This window comes from Hyperolius riggenbachi, chromosome 5 (genome assembly GCF_040937935.1).
Source record: "Hyperolius riggenbachi isolate aHypRig1 chromosome 5, aHypRig1.pri, whole genome shotgun sequence".
In the NCBI taxonomy this organism is placed as follows: Eukaryota; Metazoa; Chordata; class Amphibia; order Anura; family Hyperoliidae; genus Hyperolius; species Hyperolius riggenbachi.
The window spans coordinates 394568809-394589419 of NC_090650.1; positions in this window are offsets into that span (position 1 = coordinate 394568809).

Below are 20611 nucleotides of genomic sequence, written 5' to 3' on the forward strand. Positions count from 1 at the left end.
GTAGTCTGGAAACTAAATGCCTCAAAATGACTGTTCAGGGGTATAAGCATCTGCATCCATACATTGTACTAGGGATATAATTTAAACGTTGCAATATAATGTATGGGTTTTATCCACAGTAGAACGTGAGATCAGTGAGATGAGTTTTTTTCCAACTTGCATGGAAATTTTATGCAACGTGCATCAAGCTTGGAACTGGGCCAAACATGCGGTTCTTGCCAGACTGGCCCATTTGTAAGCTTAATCCAAATAAAAATTAACATCTCATTGATCATCTCTTGATAGAACCTTCTAAATGTGGTCCAGGCAAGTGGAACTGGTGGCATGGTCATGACACATGCCAAAGGCTCAATGTTCCACATAGGGAGCAAAGACCTGCCTTTTGCAATTCAACAGAAGGCTGTAAAACCTACCACTGGTTAATGGCTATGAGAGAAAGGTGTCAGAACACACGGTGCATCACAGCTTGCTGTCTTGGGCCTTTGTAGCTGTAGTCCAACGATGGTGCCGATGCTGATCTCTGTCCATCACAGAAAGTGCCTACCATGGACTAGTGATGATCGTAATGAGCTAATTACGATTATGCAACATTTCACGTACATTTTCGAATTTTTAAGTAATTACGTTTTGTAAATTCAATTGATTTTGTATAGTAATTCGTAATTTCACCTAAAATTTCGCATAATTTTCGTGTTATTTCGTGCCGACTTTGGCAGTGAATAGCAAATCCCCCATACATGGTAGTTCCACTAAAATTGCTACATATGTTAACCCATTCGCGTTCCGTAGTTTTCACTTGAGAAATGTTCACCTCCCATTCATTAGCCTATAACTTTATCACTACTTATCACAAGAAACTGATCTATATCTTGTTTTTTCCGCCACCAATTAGACTTTCTTTGGGGGGTACATTTTGCTAAGAGCCACTTTACTGTAAATGCATTTTAACAGGAAGAATAAGAAAAAACCGGAAAAAATTCATTATTTCTCAGTTTTCAGCCATTATAGTTTTAAAATAATACATGCCTCCATAATTAAAACTCACGTATTGTATTTTCCCATATGTCCCGGTTATTACACCGTTAAATTATGTCCCTATCACAATGTATGGCGACAATATTTTATTTGGAAATAAAGGTGCATTTTTTCCGTTTTGCATCTATCACTATTTACAAGTTTAAAATAAAAAAAATATAGAAATATTTCATCTTTACATTGATATTTAAAAAGTTTAGACTTTTAGGTAAATATTTACATGTTTTTTTTATTGTAATGTTTTTTTTTTTAATTAAACATTTTATTTGGGTAGTTTTGGCAGGGTGGGATGTAAACAATAGGTTTATAATGTAAATGTGTGTTGATTTTTATTTTTTTTTACTTTTAGTTGTAGTATTACTTTTTGGCCACAAGATGGCGGCCATGAGTTTGTTTACATGATGTCACTCTAAGCGTAACATACGCTTAGAGAGACGCATGGGGGAGGTAACAGCCAGAAAAGGCGCAGCTTCCGAGAGAAGCTGTCGCTTTTTCAGCGGGGGAGAGGAATCAGTGATCGGGCACCATAGCCCGATTCACTGATTGCCTGGCTACCGAACCGCGGGCCGGGAGCACGCGTGCACGTGATCGGCTGCGGGAGCGTGCGGCAGCGCACATGGTTCCTGGACATAGTTTCTACGTCCAGGAACTAAAGTAGGTTAAGGAGAATAGTGGGTACAAGACAAAAAAATAATTTTCCAAATGTACCTTGTAGTTTTCAAGAAAATTGATTTTAAACGAAAAAAATGGCAGTTTAAAAAACATTTTTCTTTGCATATTTAAAATCGATTTTCTCAAAAACTACAATGTCTTTTTGAAAAATTCTCTTTTTTGACTTGTACCCACTATTCTCCTTAACATATATAGCAATTTTGGTAGCAATAGCATGTGTGGGGGCTTTGCAAATGACCACCAAAGTTGGCACAAAATGTCACGAAATTGTCCAAAAATGAAGTTAAAAATTACGCGAAATTATGAAATACTACTATTACATATGAAATTAATTACCGTATTCCATAAAATTTTACATTACGATTACGATGCGTAAATGCAAATTTTGATGCGAAATTTCGCTTATGCTAAATTTCGTCCCACCACTGCCAAGGACATATAAGCATCAGAACTACACCATAGAGCAGGCATGTCAAACCAGTCCTGCGAGGGCCGAGGTCCTCACACATTTTTGACACAGCTCACATAAATTGATGGGTCTGAATCAGGAAAGGTGTGGTCCATCAGGTAGAACATGTTACTCTTTCTCGGTCCATCCTAAACACTGGCATGGATCTGGCCCTCCAGACCTGGAGTTCGACACCTGTGCCATAGAGCAATGAAAGAAGGACTAAGGAGCCACGCTTTCTTTGGTCTCCAACCTCGCCATATCACATCCCAGTTGAACCTCTGTAAGATGCATTGGAAAAAAACAATTCTGATCCATGGAAGCCCCTCGCTTTAGTTTTTTGATTGATCAGTGCATATCAGCCAATAACCAGGAGGTTACATTAACCTGGTGACCTTTGAGATGTGGTCAATAAACTCAGATGGCCTGGAGTGCATCAATTCAAAACCTGTGCATTGTTTGTTGAGACACAAGGCTCAGCCATGTATCTCAACCAATACTTCACCTATTTTTTTATGTTTTTTTCTCTTCCTTTGCAACAGCTACACTGCAGTTCACTGGAACATCTGAGGTAAGAACATGACAGATCTGTAAAGGTGCCCATTAATGCAATTTTACCAAACAATTGACTTTTCAGTCGATCTGATTGGACAGAGTTCATGGAGCCAATTGACTAAAAATGATAATTTTATCGATTCCCCCCTTTTTGCATAATAATTCAATCTGAAATGATCCGACTGGTTGTATTTTTTTATTTCATTTTTGGGCCCAATCGATGCTTTCTGATCATTTCCTTTTCCGACCACAATTATTGGTTCGGATTCAGAAGGTCAATTGGTCGTTAAAATGACACTGTTAATTGGGGACCTTTGCTGTTAAAGAATTGCATGTGCACAAGAAGTTTATGTTAGATGCTCCTTGCCAGTGTTAGCAGGTTAGATTTTGCCTCACACACTGGCATCTAGTGTTCTGTTCTTGTGTATCAGTTCCATAAAATATTCTGCGAACATCTCTTGGAGAACATTAGAGCATGTAGACAGCTGCTGACACACCCACTTGGCAAGAAGGAAAATCAGAACTTTTTTTCATCAATCTTTGCTCCAAAAGCATTTGAAGGTTTAATGAAACTAAATAGGTACTGAATGATATTGACTGCACTGCCTATCAATATCTAGTTTTCTAAAGAGGAGGAGGGCTATTTTAAAAGCCCGGTAACATTATGGGACTTGTCCTGTTGTGTAGCAGAGGTACCAGTAGTATTCCGTTTCATTGACAGTAAAGATTTTCAAATAGTCTACAGCACATTAAAGCTAAAATCCAGGCAATCCAACAGTTATAAATACATATTTTAAATTCTCAGCACTGGCTAATAGAGATGGTACAAACGATCCGCCGGCAGACCGTTCCCGGCGAATTACCGCTGTTCGCGTTCTCCGTGAACTGTGGACATATGGCGCGTTCGACCTGCCCCCTATACATCATCATGGAGCCAAACTTTGACCCCTTACCTCACAGTCAGCAGACACATGGCAGCCAATCAGCTAGCACCCCCTCCTGGACCCCCCACCCCCTATCAAAAACCAGTTGCGGTGGTCATATTGGATTCATTCTCTGCTGGCTGCTGACTGTTAGTGAGAGCTGTGTCAGACTTGCTGCAGATAGGTAGGAAAAGCATTAGCTAGGCCTGTGTTCTTGTTCCTCACTTGCTGTAAAAGCACCCCAAACAGCCCTTTTGAGGGCTAGGGAGAAAGAAGAAAGACAATCAAGAGCCCCCAATAGTGTATTATTGTGAGATAAACAATGTGAGATGTAAGCAGAAATAAATATACCCACAAAATTGGGTTTCTAAGGTCTTTTGAGGGCTAGCACATCAGTCTCCTGTGGATTTTTGTGTATGACATTCCACAGCCCACTGACACCCAAAGCTGTGTGCACACTACTGCTGTTGCTAAATTAAGTTGCATGCACAGTACCACTCCAGTGCATTATTATTTAACTGTATTATGATAGTACTGTTGCTAGAAATGGCCTGAACGGTTTGCCAGAGTATGGTTCCTGGCAAACTTTGGTGGTTCGTGTTCGCTCAAACTTTTCCAGGAGTTCGATTCGCCCCATAGTGCATCATGAGGGTCAACTTTGACCCTCTACATCACAGTCAGCAGGCACATTGTAGCCATTCAGGCTACACTCCCTCCTGGAGCCCCACCCCCTTATAAAAGGCAGGCAGCGTCAGGCTTTTCACTCACTCATGTGCCTGCAATAATTAGAGAAGGGAGAGCTGCTGTGCAGAAACCTATAGGGAAAGCTTAGTTAGGCATTGTAGGTTTCTTAGCTTGCTCCTTGCTGATTATTATTGCTAAAAAAGCACCCCTCAACAGCTCTTTTGAGAGCTAATCTTGTTCTTGTGATCTATTTTTTTTTGTGTGTGGCCCACTTGCATTATATACAGCCCTGTCAGTCAGTCGCAGCTGGCCTTTGGCCCCTTGGTGGTATAATTACTACTGTGCCAGGTGCACATTGTAATACCCATCACTGCATATACCTACCTGTTGTTCACTTCAGTGCACCCACCTACCTACGTGAGCGCAGGCAGTGTCAATTTGCCTGTCCGGTACCTGTCTGTGTGTGACAGGTGCACATTGTAATACCCATCACTGCATATACCTACCTGTTGTGTTCAGTGCACCCACCTACCTACGTATGTGCACGCAGTGTGATATACCACTCCGTGCATACTTGTTAACTGCACCTGTGTGACTGCACATTGTATCTATCAAGTCAGTGCATACCTTTCACTTCATCCCCCCCAATATGTACAAAACAAAAGGCAGAGGCAGGCCACCTGGCAGGACTGTTCGAGGTCGCGCTGTTGTGATTCTGTGCAGCCCTCGACCAAAGTACAGTGTTCAGAAGAAGGCACGTGCCATCATCCCCAATATTGTCAGGACGTAGTTGACTATTTAACACAGAACACCTCATCTTTCTCAGCTTCCGCACGGACGCGTGCCATATCTCCCTCCTCCTGCTTTCTCTGATTCTGGTACCCCACTTAACACTCAGTCAGCCACCACCACCAAAGTGCCATGACCTGACATGCTCAGCGGTGTGGAAATTTTTATGTGTGTCTGCCTCAGATGAGAGCAATGCCATCTGTACTCTCTTCCACCGAAAATTGAGCCGTGGAAAGACCAAGACCCGCGTAGGGACAACTACATTATGAAGGCACATGATTACAAAGCACAAACTGCAATGGGATGACCACCTGAGGAAAAGCAGCACACAAAAGCAAAGCCACACACCGCAGTGGAAGATACCAGGCCGCAATATTTTCTGAAAAAAGGCGATACCTAAACTGTACCGTGATGTTGAAAGGCAAGTGGTGACATCTCTGGCACATAGCGTTGGGTCAGGGGTCCATCTGAACACGGATGCCTGGTCTACAAAGCACGCTCAGGCCTGCCCGAAGACTAAGTCAGTCCCCACACACAGCATCTCTGCCTGCACGCCGTGTGACTGCCTGCCCCAAGACTAAGTCGCTCCCCACACAGCATCTCTGCCCGCAGGCCGGTTGACTGCCTTATCCTCCACCACCAACAGGGTCCAGGACTCCTGGTGGATTCCTGAATTTTTAAGGCCGCTGCTAGCAGCGACCACTATAATAATTTTTCTGGAGCGTGTACATGCCTACCTAATTTTTCTGGCTTCCCACGATAATAAGGTCGTTGCTTCATTGTGGACAGACCAAACTTGATCAGCTGGACAGTCACTGTTGTTCTATTATTGAGCTGCCACAGCCCGGCAACCATATGGGCTGGAAAACTGCCACGGCCTGCACTCTGGCCATGTTGCGCACCAGTCCAGCACGGCCGTCACTACGCAAACAGCTGTTTGCGGTGCATTACACAGTGAGTTTGGTGTGTCAGTGTGAAGCAGTACTCTAATTACACTCCCTGATTGATGTATACACATGCAAGATGTTTTAAAGCTCTTTAGGCCCCCAATTTAGCATTCAATGTGATTTCTGCCCTTAAAACGCTGCTTTGCGTCAAATCCAGATTTTTCCCTGGGACTTTTGGCATCTATCCCACTCATCCATGCAAAAACTCAGATGTTAGACCCCTTGAAACATCTTTTCCATCACTTTTCTGGCCAGCATAAGTGTTTCTAGTTTTCAAAGTTCGCCTCCCAATTGAAGTCTATTGCGGTTCGCGAAAGTTCACGCAAACCGAAAATCGGAGGTTTGGGCCATCTCTAACTTTTGCATTTCTCAGTGTGTAACTATCCGCAGCCCACTGACACCCAGAGCTGTGCATAATGTGATTTCTGCCCATTAGGGATTAAAACCCGACTTGCATCAACTCCACAATTTTTGGTGGAACTTTTGGCACGGAGCCCCCTCTGGCATGCCACAGTCCAGGTGTTAGACCCCTTGAACCAACTTTTCCATCACTTCTGTGGCCAGAAAGAGTCTTTGTAGGTTCTAAAATTCGCCTGCCCATTGAAGTCTATGGCGGTTCGTCGAGTTTGCATGTACGCGATCATTTGCGGAAGTTCGGGTTTGCGAATGGAGAATTCTATGTTCGCGACATCTCTACTGGCTAACCCCAATCAAAGGCTCCAAGTCAATAGCCACAAATAGATGAAAAGCTCAAAGCCTTACCAGCTGGTGACAAATCACATTATAAGGTTGTATATCGAGGGTATGTGTTGACATCTATGGCAGGTCTCCAATAGACTTGAATACTCATCAATGGGTGAAGTATGAGTAACAAATAAGGAAATAGAGTGGTCTAAGTGTAGATGTTTATTCAAATAGTACAAATAAAATCCATATTCGAATGCACACAGGGCTGGTTTTCTCATGAAGCAAGGTGAAACATTTGCATTAGGTACAGATATTACAGGGACATCATTTTTGTACTGTATTTATACTAACAGCATTCAGAGTAGGAGGAGAAGCAAGAGGAGAGCGAGTGAGGTGAAGAAGTCATCATTGGGAAAAAGCAGCTTGTTGTGCTGTGTGAGGAGTCTGACACTGAGTGAGGAGGGGGATACTGTAGAGCAGCAGTGTTTCATTTGACTTGCACAGCAGAAGGGAGGAGGTGGCACTGCTGTCCTGACTGAGGAGGAAAGGAGGACAGCCGACTGGCTGAGGGTGAGCAGTTTGTTTGTCACAGACTCACACCCAGCCAGTGTGTTGAGCTGCAATGAAGCAGAGTAAATTGTTGTGTGCTGTGCGATCATTCTAAATCCTCAAGTTTGCCTCAGGCAGCAAAAAGTCTAGAACTGGCCCTGAATACACATCTACAATTAGATCGCTCTATACAACCTTATAATGTGGGTTGTCACCAGCTGGTAAGCCTTTGAGTTTTTCATCTATTTGTGGCTACTGACTTGGGGCCTTTGTTTGGAGTTAGCCAGCGCTAAGAATTTGAAATACTTATTGCTGTGGACATTTGGGACTGTGACCTTTGGACTGTGGCCCTGATTCATAACATAAGCTATAAATACATGCTTATAGTATTATTGTATTTATTGTATGCTTTAAGAGAAAATTTTACGGAAAGGGGAAAAATATAAATCAATACATTGCAAAGTGAGAAGTTAAACAAATGAAATGATTGATATTCGCCATGTAATTTGTTCATATGGTTTGACCCACAATCAGCCTGCACATCATCATCTTTACTACTGGCAGACATGAAAAAAAACAAAAAAACAGACAGCACCAATTGCTACCACACCCCCTAACAATGCATGATTTTCCTGTATAAATCGTTGGTGGTTATGATAAAAAATGTCAGTTAAATATATCATATAGGAGACCCCCACACACACAGTGATATTTGAGAAGTGAAATGAAGTTCATTGGATTTACAGAAAATGTGCAATAATTGTTTAAACAAAATTAGGCAGGTGCATATATTTGGGCACCACAAAAAAGAAATGAAATCAATATTTAGTAGATCCTCCTTTTGCAGAAATTACAGCCTCTAAACGCTTCCTGAGGTTCCAATGAGAGTCTGGATTCTGGTTAAAGGTATTTTGGACCATTCCTCTTTACAAATCATCTCTAGTTCATTCAGGTTTGATGGCTTCTGAGCATGGACAGCTCTCTTTAACTCACACCACAGATTTTCAATCTATTCATGAATGCCTTAGTGGATTTTGAGCAGTGTTTAGGGCCGTTGTCTTGTTGAAAGATTCAGCCCCGGCGCAGCTTCAGCTTTGTCACTGATTCCTGAATATTGGTCTCCAGAATCTGCTGATACTGAGTGGAATCCATGCATCCCTCAACTCTACCAAGCATCCTAGTCCCTGCACTGGCCACACAGCCCCACAGCATGATGGAACCACCACCATATTTTACTGTAGGTAGCAGGTCTTTTTCTTGTCTTTTTCTTGGAACGGTGTGTTGTTTTTCCTCCATGCATAATACCCCTTGTTATGTCCAAATAACTACATTTTAGTTTCATCAGTCCACAGCACCTTATTCCAAAATGAAGCTGGCTTGTCCAAATGTGCTTTAGCATACCTCAAGCTGCTCTGTTCGTGCTGTGGGCGGAAAAAAGGCTTCCTCTGCATCACTCTCGCATACAGCATCTCCTTGTAAAGTGTGCCGAATGGTTGAATGATGCACAGTGACTCCATCTGCAGCAAGATGATGTTGTAGGTCTTTAGTGCTGGTCTGTGGGTTGACTCTGACTGTTCTCACCATTCGTCGCTTCTGTTTATCCAAGATTTTTCTTGGTCTGCCACTTCGAGCCTTAACTTAACTGAGCCTGTGGTCTTCCATTTACGCAAACTGTGGAAACAGACAGCTGAAATCTCTGAGACAGCTTTTTGTATCCAAAAGTCCACTGGGGAATTGCACACCACCTCAGAGGTGCTGTACTAGCATATTCGTACAAAGAAAATCCAGATAATCCACACACTCTTAATGAACCTAGTTCAATGTTTTAATTCCAAAAAAGTGACACATGCCATTCCATAAACCAACGATTCGTTTCGGGGCCCCGTGGGGTCCCCTTTGTCAAGGTAACAAAACACAGCTTTTTGTATCCTTCCCCTAAACCATGATGATGAACAATCTTTGTCTTCAGGTCATTTGAGAGTTGTTTTGAGACCCCAATGTTGCTACTCTTCAGAGAACATTAAAAGAGGATGGAAACTTACAATTGATCCCCTTAAATACTCTTTCTCATAATTGGATTCACTTGTGTATGTATGTCAGGGGTCACTGAGTTTACCAAGCCAATTTAAGTTCCAATAATTAGTTCTAAAGGTTTTGGAATCAATAAAATGACAAATGCCCAAATGTATGCACCTGCCTAATTTTATTTAAATAATTATTGTGCACTTTCTGTAAATCCAATAAACTTAATTTTACTGCTCAAATATCACTGTGTGTGTCTCCTATATGATATATTTAACTGACATTTTTTATCGTAACAACCAATGATTTATACAGGAAAATCATGACAATTAATAAGGTTGCCCAAACTTTCGCATCCCACTGTACATACGCACAGAGGGAGATACTGGTGTCTTGGCAGTTGGAAACAGCCATTATTTCCCACAATGCAACAAGGTTCTCACAGTGTGATGTCAGAGGTTCACTAGTAGTCGCTTTACATTATTAAACATTTTTGTATAATCTGTAAAGTATATATATATATATATATATATATATATATATATATATATATATATATATGTATGTATGTATGTATATATATATACATATATATATATATATATATATATATATGTATATATATAGTTTTGTTTTAAAAAGTGAAGAGGTAAAATAAAAATACAAAATGCGAATCAAATGTAGGAAAGTAGAAGATGAAGACAAGGATGGCTAGAGCCACAGAGAACTTAGATAAACTGCACAAAAATGGGGAGCTAAATTACAAAGTTTGGGAGTTAACCACCAACCTCAAGAATTTCATTTGCAACTAATTTATAAGAGTAGATAAACAGTCATTAATAAGAGCTTGATAAGGAATGCAGGTTGGGTTGAAGAATGTGAGTACAGAGGGTGAGATAGGTCATAGTTGTCATAAAATGTTTAATAACAATTTTAAATCTCAGGATACTTGAAAGCAAAAATAAAGCGACACCCCCCCCGATGATATAATGAATTGTATGTGTAATATGGATAATGAATAGAACATTAGTGGCAAAGAAAATAGTCTCATATTTTTATTTTCAGTTAAACAGGTATTCTGTAGTTTTTTTTTTTTTTTATAACACTGCATCATACTGTTACAGTGGAAGTTTTAAAACCACACTCCACTCTGTCTTATAAGCTATAAATCAAAGCAGTAATTATATCCCTTTGTACTTTCCTGCAATAAAACCTTATCTCAAGCTGTCTATTACTGGTTCTTGGCTGTTTAAGTGCTTTAGAAACCAGGAATGTATTGGCCCTATTGGGTCAAATAGCTCAGAGAAGCTCTTTTGCATAGATAACAACTGAAGTTTTTTTTAACTCTTCCTTTACTGGAAAACAACGTGAGACTCTTTTCTTAGCTACTAATTGTAACGATCGGTGTAGCAACACAGACGTCTGATTATGTGTGATCTGCAGTATCACCAATAATACACGTATAGCTGGCAAGATACAAGGAATGTGTAGTGCTTGGTGCAACAATAGACTGGGCCTTACCAGAGGAGCTGGTAGGCACTATAAGAACTCAGCAACAATAAGTAGCAAGACCTCACCAGAGGAGCTGATGGGGACTTATAGAATACAGTAACAATAAGTTTAGCAAGACCTCACCAGAGGAGCTGGTGGGTACTTATAGAACACAGTAACAATACGTTTAGCAAGACCTCACCAGAGGAGCTGGTGGGTACTTTTAGAACACAGTAACAATACGTTTAGCAAGACCTCACCAGAGGAGCTGGTGGGTACTTATAGAACACAGTAAGCTGAGCCTCACCAGAGGAGCTGGTGGGCACTATTAGAATACAGTAACTGATTAGTTTAGCTGAGCCTCACCAGAGGAGCTGGTGGGCACTAATAGAATACAGTAACTGATTAGTTTAGCTGAGCCTCACCAGAGGAGCTGGTGGGCACTAATAGAATACAGTAACTGATAGTTTAGCTGAGCCTCACCAAAGGAGCTGGTGGGACTAATAGAATACCTCACCAGTGGCGAGAGCCCACTGGTGAGTCGGAGCGTCAGACAGGCTAGGTTCGGCAACCGAGAGGCAGATACAGTACAGAGTCAGAAGGCGAAAGAGTAGTAGGTAATCAGGCAGGGATTCGGCAACTAGATCAGATGGGCAGAAGCAGGGCCGGCCTTAGGTTTCACAGCGCCCTGAGCGAAACCTGATTTTTGTCCCCCCCCCCCCCCCCGTTTCATCCTCTTCCCGCGTGCACGCACACACACACACAGGCCCATATGCAATTCACTTTTTCTCCTGAGATCTCCTAGGACAGTGGTTCCCAACCTTTTTGACATTGTGACATATCACGCCAAATCAGTGGGACAGTTACGCGCCCCCCCCCCCCCCCACCAAATTTAGAATGATAGCACAGCAACGACAATTTGCACCACGCGTTATAGCCGCAGTGCGCGCCCCCCCCCCAAAAAAAACTCCCTTAGACTCAGTATAGGTGTCCCCAGTAAAGGATCTCATGTGTAGGTGCCCTCAATATACGTTGCCAAGCATAGGTGCCCCCTGTATAGGAAGTCAGTTGAAGGTCTCCATCGCCCCCATAGGTAGGCAGGTATTGGTGCCTCCAGTATAGGTAGCCATGTGTTGGTGCCCTCAGTAAAGGTAGCCAGCTATAGTCACCCCCTTGGAAGTCGGCGCCCTGAGCGACCGCTCTGGTCGCACAGGTCAAAGGCCGGCTTTGGGCAGAAGTACAAAGACGAGTAGCAATTAGCAGAGTCAGAGGTTAGCCAGAATCATACACAGAATATCAATAATAAATAGTAAACAATCTCCTAGTCTTGTGTGAAATCCCTGGTTTCCTCCCAGATCAAAGCACACCGGATACTAGTCTAAGGTCTGAGCGCTAGCACATAAGTATTCGCAACCGCAGACAAGTTGCAAGTGAGCAGCGACGGCTTAAGAAGCAGAGTACACCTCCAAGCCGCGCCCACTTCAGTCAGCCAATCCTGAGCGGCGAACGTCCGCTCTGACGTCGGCCGACCAGCGGGTCAGCTGACGCGCCTCCTCCCAGCATAAAGGTCCCGTCTACGCGCGCGGCCGCGCGATACAGAAACCTTATGTGCAAATGACAATTCCGTCCTCGGCATGCTAGACGCCGGGGAAACGAAAAATGGCTCTGAATAGGGAACCGAAGCAGCTGCGGAGACACCCTGCGTGCCCGCAGCCGCATATGTTACACTAATGTTCTATTTCTTAATTGTACTACACATGCAATTCATTATCTCATAAATTAATATTCGCATCAGGATTGTTTGAAAGTCCATTTTGTCTAGTGCTAAATAACATTTTCATTCTTACTATATAGCTCACTATACACTTTATTTCCTGTTCAATATGGTTGTGGAATTTACCATTAACACCTAAACAGTCAGGTTTGTTTTGGAGAAATGATGCTTAACATGCGCATTCATCATCTTCCTGATATCTTTTTTGTGCGTGTCACAGATTAATTAGTTTCCGCAGCTTCTATTTTAAATATTTTGTTACATTTTTGCAAAAATAAGTTACAGCACATCAAGCAGTAAGCAGGTACACACAGAACATTTTAGGCATGCAGGCTTTTAGGGGCATATGTGAAACGGGGGGCATGTCGACAATGACAAACATACACTGGGGCCTGATCCAATTCAGTTTTTCTCCTGAGTTTTCTCCTAGGTGATATTGTCACATCTTATCAATAAAATGCCTTTTAACCTCCTTAGCGGTAGCCCGGCCTGGGCTAGAAATCAGCAGCTCAGAGTAGTAACCCCGAGCCTGACTCTTGGGAGGCATATGCAGAGCCTGCGCGCAGTGGGCGTTTGTAACTCACTTCCCCCAGGATCCAGACACCGGCAGCCATTCTTCTTCCGGCCCTCGGAGGCTCTTAATCCCTCAGGTGAGATTGCCATCTGTCGTCATGATGACAGATGGCGATTTCACTATAGGGGTAAAGTGTCACCCGGAGGACGGAGGCAGAATAGCAGCGCTGGATCCAGGGGCGGTGAGTAAATCCAGGGGCTGCTGCAAATTTATCCAGCAGTATGTTTTTTTTTTCTTGCTTTTAGGGTCTAAAAGCGTGTGAAAAAAATGGAACTGCTTTTAGACCCTAAAATCCGGAAGTAATCATACCGCTAGGGCGGTTAAGCCATCGACAAACCAGAAATAATAATTTTGACAATACCCTTTCATTACATTTTGGTACTTTTTCATGAGTGCTGAAAAGTTTTTTTAAACAGAAGAGGAATAATCTCCTAGGAGAAACTTGGGAGAAAAGGTGAATTGGATAAGGGCCTAGTGTGTTGTCTGTCACGCACAAAATGTGTCGGTACACTTGAAGTTCCTTTTGAAGTTTTTGTAGTCTCTGAGCAGTGTATCACAGAGAGGGCTTGATTCACTAAACCGTGATATGACAAACAGCACACCTTATCAGAGATATCACACCTTATCAAATATAGCACACCTTATGTAACGATCGGTATCAGCACGCAGAGAATCTGATTATTGGCGATCTGCAGTATCACCAAGAATGCAGATATATACCCGATTATTGATGATCTGCAGTATCACTGATAATCCGATATATTGCTAACCTCTGGGCACCAGCAAAAGAACACAATAAAGACAGTAATATAAATCACAGAAGTGTGGAAATATCCACCACACGGCAATTCCTCAGAGGTGTGGTTACCTCTGAATGGGAACCCCGTGCGTGAGATCCTCTAACCAGGCAGAGTGAGGAATCTCGACCCCTAGCAGTAATCGTCTGCTTGGGCAGGCGTCTCGGAGAGGCAAGCCTCAGAGATAACCCTCCAGTGGGAGACGTTCCACTGAAGGGAGAATGGTCAGACAGGCAGAGGTTCAGCAACAGAGATGACAGATAAAGTACAAAGACAGAAGGCTGATTCGGTATCCAAGGCAAGCAGGGTCTGGCAACGGTATATCAGATATGCGAGGTACCGAATCAGAAGACAGAGGAGTAGTCAGAAAAGCAATAAGTCATAACAGATATCAAACAATGCCTAGTCTGAGTGCGAGGTCCTTGGTCTCAGCACCCTGGAACTAGTCTGAATAATAACACAGATTAACAGTACAAGTAAACTGGCTAAGTGTGAATTCCCAGATCCACCTGGTTCTAACACAACACACTGTAGGATCTGACTAAAGGTCTGAGTGCTTCCACGTAGTGATCGCAACGGCAGACAACCAGCAACTGACAAGCAAGCTGTATATATAGTTGCAGGACTCTGCCACCCCGCCCGAACCACTCAGCCAATCAGGAGTCCAGCAGGAATCAGCTGATCATCCTGATCAGCTGACACTTCTCCTGCTGGCATAAAGGTCCTGACTTCTGGCACGCGCGTGCGTAGCCCTAAACCTGTGTGAACTAACAGGCTCAGCCGCACCAGCTGCATGCTGCTGCGTGCAAACCGCCGCGCTGGACGCGGAATCAGCCGCCTGACTGTTGTTGCATGCAGCGGCTTTTCCACGTTCCGCTCTGCCGCCAGACACACGCTTCCGCGTGCAAACCGCCGCACTGGACGCGGAATCAGCCGTCTGCTCAGTAGCACTCGCGGCGGCTTTTCCGCGATCTCTCACACCTTATCAAAGTTAACATGCCTTATCAGAGTAGCATAGCGAGCGCTACGAACCCGCAGGGGCTCAGGGCAGAACGAGTGCCATTGTCAATTAGCAGGCATAAGTTTGTAGTGCTCGCTATGCTACTCTGATAAGGCGTGTTAACTTTGATAAGGTGTGCTAAATTGTTATATCACGGTTTAGTGAATCAAGCCCCGAGTGTGTTGCGGTATAATCCTGTCCCTGTAGCATGTAAGACACTGAGGGTACATTCACTCTTACACTTGCGTTATAGCGGACACTGCTTTGTGATTCGAAGCCTACAGACAGTTTCATCGTTACAATGCAGAAAGTGTGTAGAATCGCACATGTTGATGAGCACACATATAGTCAATAGAGGTGCACATTTCTGCTCAGGTACTTGTTTGCCAGAGTTACATTGCATGCCAACTCAAATATTTTGTCTGTGTTCCCCAGTGTAAAACTAGCCTTAATGACTGATTAAGGTGATTGCACAGTTTACAAGTCTAGTTCCATTGTTAATATTGTTATGATCAGAAAAAAATTGTTCTTGCTGACCAGGTTGGCCCCATTCAAATAAATTCTTCTCCTGATTTGTCTTCCAGGTGATCTTTGCACAACTCATTAATAAAATGCCTTTTAGGCACCCAGTAAGCAAGAAAATACTAAAAATAAATTCGATAATACTTTTTCTCCTGCTTTTAAATGAATAATGGCATTTTTGTGTCTAAGGTTTGGCGGTGGTCGGAAAATCTGTGAGTTTTTTATGATATTGTGCACACTGTTGAGACTCTAGGGAGCTAGGTGGAGCAATGGCAAGTCTCCTTTCTTAGCTTGACTTACTGGTTTGGCTTTTCAGCAACGCCCCTTCCTGCTTCTGCCATGTGCACTTACTGATACTGCCAACCAATGGATTGAAACAGTATCAGTCTCAAAAAAAGTAACAATGGTTTGCAATGCAACCTGCATCTAATTACTCATGACTGGAAATAAAGGTTTAGGGACAATCTGTACTCCAAACAGTCTACTGTTACCTTGGTAGCAAAGATGGGCAGGCTGAACTTAAAGTGGAATAAATGTGGACTATGCATGTAAATGGAATAGAAGAAGGGGACCAAGGACAGAGCCCTGTGAAACCACCAAAGAAAGAGGATGTAGAGAGGGGATATGATCTGAGTCTGGGCATGTTCATATGCCTTCATTGCAATAGATTATTATTTTGTCCGTATTAACGCCTCACAACACTGACCTTCCCTTCATCCCCATCCCCTCAAACAACCCCACTTCTCCCCCACAGTCCCCCTAGCTATGTTGCAGGTTTATCCCCTGAAGACGGCAGTAGCCGAAACTAGTCAGGACAGGAGCGGGCAACAAAGATACAGGTTCGAGTTGAGGGGCCATAGTACCACATCAGGTGGGAAGCGTTACCAGCCAGGGAGGGTCCTAAGTGGATTAGGACCCTCTTAAAGTAAGTGCCTATCCTCGGGTTGCCTGTCTGTACCTTTTTATCCAGCAATACAATTTTGTGTATATTCCACTAAAAGCCTCCCTGTTTGCTCTATTTGCACATTGAGTGCATAAAGGTGGAGGAGTGGAGAAGCGTTTCGACTATTGAGAAGAGTACATGTGCGCTGTGTTTAGTCTATAATTATGTTGCAGGACCAGATTCTGCATTGGGACCCAGACGTCTCTAGCTACGCCACTAAGGACACTTGAAGTGAGAGGGAGATTGGCTAATTGATTTCCTGTTAAACAACGCCAGTTGCCTGGCAGCCCTGCTGATTTTTCTGACATCAGTAGTATCTGAATCACACACCTGAAACCAGGATGTGGCAAATTCAGTCAGACTTCCATCAGAAACATCTGATCTGTATGCTTGTTCAGGGTTTATGTATTGCTTAAGAGGAAATGCATAGGGTTGCTCATAACTGAAATCATGTGTAGAACTTACTGGCGGCGGAGGGAGGGGGATTTTAATTTATCCATGCCACTGCCTTTAGCCAATACGCTCCACTCGTGTTCCACAAGGCCTTGTACATTATTTCCATGATTCCTTCTTCTTAGTTGAAGGAGGAAACATGGGGGTGACGTGGAATGCAGCGTGGAGCGCATGGACTATAGGCAGCACGTGGGTAAGTTAACTGCCTCCCCCCCACGCCACTAGTAAAGGCGCGTACACAGGCTGGATTTTTTTTAAGCTACTGGTCTTACAGGCTGTCGTCAGGCTGATAAGGCTGGTTTTGACTGATCCGCTCGGTCTGACGACCCGTAGTTTAAAAAACCCCAGCATGTGTACCTGCCTTTAGTTCTACTTGTTATTTTGATTGAGAGCAACCCTACAAATACGTATGGCAGCCGCTATATAACTCTTATTTCAGGTGTCCTTTAATGCAGTTTGTGCTAGTGTGCTACCATTATCTCTCCTTGTGTCTTTACTGAAGATCATCAGGAATGACGGGGCTCCCTGTAATACAATGATTATTGATTTATAAAGCGCCAACATATACTGTGGAGCTGTCCAGCCCTACAATTCAGCCCTACATCGGTCACCTCACTGCCCCTTCCCGTGAAAACAGGAGCCCTGCTCAGCATCAGATCTTCCACAGATGGATTCTACCAGAAACTTTCACAAAGCTATTTATGAACTCTAATAATAATTAAATAACAGCTGCTTTTTTCCCCCAACATTAGTTGAATTCCAAAAAAAAGCCAATACGAGGCATAATTTGAGTTCTAGGAATTAAGTACTGTGCAGCATGTGACACTTCATCCATTGTGGAAAAGAACTCCCAGCATGCCTCGCTAGCGTTAGAAACTAAAGACTGATATAAAGAAAGCCATTTATTAAATGGTGGATGAGGTGCCTGGTATTAATTATGTTGCATTCATGCAGTAATGCTACTGGTGTTGTGCCAAGCGCTGAAATGAGTTGATAGTAAGAGTAGGACTTGTGTATTGTGTGCACTGCGTTGATATGACTCAATCCCTTACACTGCCTTGTAGCACCTGCGTTCTGTTCTGTCCTGATAGGAACACATAGAGAACACAGTCACATTTACGCTTACATCCATGCTTCACGGTCTCATGTGCAAAAAAAAAAACAAAAAACCGTGTAGGCAAAGTAAGTGTTACACGGAACTTCAACTAGAATTTAGGAAATCGCTAATAAATCTCAGGTTATGTGCATGTTCTCTGTTTTCTTTGTGAACTGCAGAAGTGTAAGATCCTAAGGTCAATAATAGCTGTAAACAAAATAACATAATAAATAAAGTTGCTTATTTTTTGTAATATTAACTTATACATTATTTGGTCAGTGGCGGCGCATTGTAAAAGCTTTTCTCACCGCGATTCACATTCTGAAATTTATCACAGGTGGGCGGTGACATCTTTGGTCCTGTCAGGTGATCTCTCCTGAATGTTAGTTTACTGAGGGTTTTAAAGCCAGAACAAAAAAATCTCTGGTCTTCCAGAATGCCTGGGGGAGGGGGTGTTTCTTATGATAAACATCCTAGGCTAAACCTCAGTGGGAGGGTAGGGCTACATACCAATGTACAGCAATATATAGCTATAGGCAGGTCAGTTTCTAGACTATGTTGCTCCCAGAGTGAGGGTGTAAAAATTGTGCACCCCTCATAGGTTCAAGTACGCTACTTGTGATGTGGTTGCCCCCAGGTATAGGTAGCCAGGTATAGATGCCCCTAGTATAGGTAGCCAGGTATAGATGCCCCCAATATAGGTAGCCAAGTATAGGTGCCCCTAGTATAGGTAGCCAGGTATAGGAGCCCCCAATATGGGTAGCCAGGTATAGATGCCCCTAGTATAGGTAGCCAGGTATAGGTGCCCCTAATATAGGTAGCCAGGTATAGGTGCCCCTTGTATAGGTAGCCAGGTATAGGAGCCCCCAATATGGGTAGCCAGGTATAGGTGCCCCTATTATAGGTAGCTAGGTCTAGGTGCCTCCAATATAGGCAGCCAAGTAGAGTTGCCCCAGTACATGTAGCCAGGTATAGGTGCCCCCAATGTAGGTAGCCAGGTATAGATGCCCCAGGTATAGGTAGCCAGGTATAGGTGCCCCTAGTATAGGTAGACAGGTATAGGAGCCCCCAATATGGGTAGCCAGGTATAGGTGCCCCCAGTATAGGTAGCCAGGTATAGGTGCCCCTAGTATAGGTAGCCAGGTATAGGTGCCCCCAGTATAGGTAGCCAGGTATAGGTGCCCCTAGTATAGGTAGCCAGGTATAGATGCCCCTAGTATAGGTAGCCAGGTATAGATGCCCCTAGTATAGGTAGCTAGGTCTAGTGGAGGGTGACGGGTAAGGTTAGGCATAGGGGGTGGTTAAGGTAAAGCATCAGGTAGGGTGTTTGTGCCGGGGGGGGGGGCGGTTAGGGTTAGGCATCAGGAAGGGTGTCTGTGCGGTGGGGATGGTTAGGCATCAGGGGGGAGGGTTCTGTGTGAGGGTAGGGTTAGGTTTAGCTATAGTAAAAAAAACTGTATTTTACAATCCTTCTTTACACCAATATTCTAATCGGCTTTCCTGGGTGCCCAAACTCCCAGGTGCCCTTTTATAATATGTATCTCCTCCTGTTCCCAGTTTGTACCATCGCTGCTTGAACAGTGATACAAATGTTGGTCCACTGAATGCTTGTAAAGAAGTGTTCAACATATCTCAATAATAATAAATGTATTTACAAGAATAACCACAAAAATATAATAATAATGTACTGTAATTTCTCTAGACATAGACAATGCAATGTTGCATATGCCGGGAGCAAAATCAGCTCTGAGATAATGGAAATTGGTTAGTTCAGTATTTTCAAAGATAACTTAAGATGCTGTGAAAAAATGCGTGTGTGCGCGTGCCTGTGTGTGGGTGTGCCTGTGGGTGTGTACTCCTGTGTGTGCTTGTGTGTGTTCGTGTGTGCGTGTGCCTGTGCATGTTCGTGAGTGTGTGGATGTGTGTGCGCCTGTGTGTATGTGCCTGACTGTGTGTGTGCCTGTGTGTGTTTGTGTGTGTGTTCGTGTGTGTGTGCCTGTGTGTGTGCGTGCTTGTGTGTCTGTGGGTGCCTGTTTGTGTGTTTGTGTGTGAGTGCCTGTGCATGTTCCTGAGGGTGTGGATGTGTGTGTGCCTGTGTGTGTGTTCGTGTATATGTTTCTGCCTGTGTGTGTGCTTGTGTGTGTGTGCCTGTGTGTGTGTGTGTGTATGCCTGTGTGTGTGTGCGTACCTGTGTGTGTGTTAGTGTGCATGTGCCTGTGTGTCTGTGTACGTGCCTGTGTGTGTGTGTGTGTGTGCCTGTGTATGTGTTGGTGTGTATGTGCCTGTGTGTGTGCCTGTGTGTGTGTGTGTGCGCGTGCCTGTGTGTGTGTGTGTGCCTGTGTGTGTGTGTGCCTGTGTGTGCGTGTGTGTGCCTGTGTGTGTGTGTGCCTGTGTGTCTGTGTGCGTGCCTGTGTGTGTGTGTGTGTGTGCCTGTGTATGTGTATGTGTTGGTGTGTATGTGCCTGTGTGCGTGCCTGTGTGTGTGTGTGTGTGTGTGCCTGTGTGTGTGTGTGTGTGTGCCTGTGTGTGTGCGTGCCTGTGTGTGTGTGCGTGCCTGTGTGTGTAAGGTTGTGGGGAGGAGGATGTTAATAGGTGTACAGTTCTGTGTGAAACAATATTAGGAAGTCTTTATTTACCTTTATAGCATTAG